The sequence below is a fragment of the Primulina tabacum genome, chromosome 9 (assembly GCF_025594145.1).
Source record: "Primulina tabacum isolate GXHZ01 chromosome 9, ASM2559414v2, whole genome shotgun sequence".
NCBI lineage: Eukaryota > Viridiplantae > Streptophyta > Magnoliopsida > Lamiales > Gesneriaceae > Primulina > Primulina tabacum.
Genome location: NC_134558.1, coordinates 4,879,109 through 4,881,991, shown reverse-complemented (window position 1 = coordinate 4,881,991; position 2,883 = coordinate 4,879,109). Strand labels below are relative to the sequence as shown.

The 2,883-nt window shown below is 33.6% G+C and overlaps 1 long non-coding RNA gene across 2 annotated transcripts; it reads right to left on the bottom strand.

The window, feature by feature from the left end:
* Positions 1-387: 387 nt before the first annotated feature.
* On the bottom strand, positions 388-1,074 carry LOC142554952 (uncharacterized). Of its 2 annotated transcripts, none has more exons than XR_012822284.1 (3): positions 859-1,074; positions 699-768; positions 388-601 (listed from the first exon to the last, which is right to left on the bottom strand). It is a non-coding gene; the product is annotated as an uncharacterized LOC142554952 (long non-coding RNA). The 2 variants fall into 2 exon arrangements; XR_012822285.1 differs by having other exon boundaries at positions 699-761.
* Between the last annotated feature and the right edge of the window lie 1,809 nt (positions 1,075-2,883).

The window sequence follows — 2,883 nt, the reverse complement described above, 5'->3', positions numbered from 1 at the left end:
AACATAATTTATAATGACAACTAAAAGTGTCGTGAACATTATTTATAGTGACAATAAAAAATGTCACTAATGATATGTTATAAGGTTAATTTAAAATATCTCATTATATAATCTGTAATGACACTTATAAATGTCTTCTATACTAGTATATAAGGATATTGAAAATTGTCATTAATAGTTGTTTATAATGACTTTTTGAAATGTCTCCATATGAGTTTTACAATGACATTTTTTATGTACATGATTTAATGTTCTATTGTGACATAAAAAATGTTATATTTTATGAATTGTCATCGATTTTCAATATTTTCATGATATAATATTCAAAGATATAACAAATTAACATAAATACAAATACAAAATTTTAAAATAGAAATTAAATTGCTAATCAATAATTGTGATTAATTTTGCAATCATTAATGTATAAGACTGACAAATTTGTTATCTCGAAAAACATCTATATCCCAACAAATGTACCAAATGTATTTAGTTTAAGAACTAACAAACAATTAAGTCTTGTAAAACAAAACATAAGCAAAATTGTGACGCATCTTCATTATTCAAGCATCTCATCTAAATCAAAATTCAATATTCTTGTCACCTACAATAAAAATTCATATATTTGTATTAATTGAATAAAATTAAAGAAACACAAAATAAAGAGATTAAAATTTAATTCAAACTAGTGAATATCATACCAAATGATAAACTGGAAAATTATTATTTATCCAAATGCACCTAGTAGAAATCTTCCTCATGAACTGTCAACTGCAATTATAATTGATATTGGTTTAAAAAAATATTAACATAATGAACATAACAATAAATACTAGTTAATTCAAAAGTTGAATATCATACCAAATGACAAAGCCAAGCTATCATTCCTCCAAGTATATCCCCAACCTTTTGTAAAGATCATATGGCCTAATCAAACTCTCTTCCCGTTCTAGGACAACTAGAACTTTTATTTCACACCAATTTGGTCCCAACGTCTGTCTTCCTACTTCGGTATTTGGATCCATGCTACGAACCACTCCTTTTGCCACAATTTTCTTCGAATCAAATAGACTTTTTATTGAGATATAACATCAAATCTACGTGAAGTGCAAAAGAGAAGGTTTTGATAAAAACAATTATAAAGTACAATCATCAACAAACATTATGCTAATGAGTATGTCCAACTAGCCAGAAAACAAAAAAAAACATAAAGAAACATCATTCAAATTAGTTAACTCATGACAGCAAATATACATGTAATATTTATTCTCAACAAAAATATACTATCTAAATCAATAAATGACTAACTCGAGATAATTATAAGCTCACACAAAACATAGCTTACAAAAAAGCAAACTCCAACTCATTATGCCACATCAAATAATAAATAATGTAACGCCCCGAAAATTTTGAAGTCCACACAAACCACGTACATGCAATTATTAAATTCTTTTGTATTTTAATTAAATGTTTTAATTGCATGAATTAATTATGTTTTGCATACTTGCATATTTAAAATATATTTTTCTACATGATTGCATAAAAGTTGTATTTTTTAAGGAATATTCAAGTGACGATCGAGGAACGGGGATCGAGGGCTAAAGAATAGAAAATATTTTTATTAAATAATTATTTTTAATTATTTAAAATATGGTTGATGGTTTTTAATATTTTTGAAAATAAGGGGTTTTGAGGTGATTTTATACGCCGGGACGTAAATTTTATCGGTGTTGGTTTTTCAACAAAAATACGAACTTCTTGGCAACCCGGCTATTAAATTCACAAACTTATTTTACCAAAATTATTTTTAATATTTTAATTAAGACTAATGGGCCTAATTAAACCCCTTAATAGGCCTAAAGCCTAATTAACTATTTAATAGTGTATTTAATATACTAATGCACACAAAACCCTTCACCTTGCAATCAAACCTCACGGCCACTCAATTTTTATTTCTGAAAACTCTCCTCACAACCCACATCACACACGGCACACCATATTGAAGGAAAAATTCAGTAGAGTTTTCGAAAGGTTCTAAGGGAAACAAGCCAAAGGTTTCGATCCGTTCTTCATCGTCAACGATTATTCGTGCGTTTAAAACGCAAAGGCATGCTATATTCTTTCCTTCAAACATCTATCACATCATAGTATTTATTTAATTGTGTTTGTATGAAAAATAAGACAACCTTGGTAATATGTTCGTTTTTGCATCAAGAAGAGTTTTTAAATCATGCATGTTGATCCAAAATTCCTGTTTAACATGATCCTAAGAGGGTGCCATGATTAGGTAAGGTTTAAGGGTGGTTTCTACATGTTTTAAGGAGTCCTAATCACACAAATAAGCTGCACATGAAAACAAACATAAGCTGGAACCAACGTGGGATAAGGGAAGAGGGCCGAGAGTTTGTGTTGCCTTCATGGGTTCGATTTCCATGCATGGGGCTTGGGGCTTTGGCCAGGGCTGGCTGGGGCTCGAGTAGGGTCAGGGGTGAGGGGCTGGTAGAGTCCTAGGGGGGCCTGGGCTCGCGCTAAGTTGGGTGGAGAAGAGTCCTCACGAGAAGGGACTCTTCACGAAGCTGTTCGGGAAAGAAAAAAAAAATAAAGGCTCGTTGTTGGGGCTGGGGCGAACCAAGAGGGTCCTATAGGGTCCTAGGATGATGGGCAGGGGTCGGGCCAAGGGCTGGAGTGGTTGGGCTGGCCGCTGGTTCAGGTTGGCGTGAAGAAGCACAAGCGCGCAGCTTGTGTCTTCTGGTTTCAAGTGGTTCGATGCAGGGGTTTAAGGGGTTGGGCTGGTCTGGGTTGGGTCTGGGCGTGCTCCAGGGGAGGTTAGGGTCATGAGGGGTCAAGTGGCTAAGGGCTGGAGGTGTCCTAGTTGGCAAGGAGTCC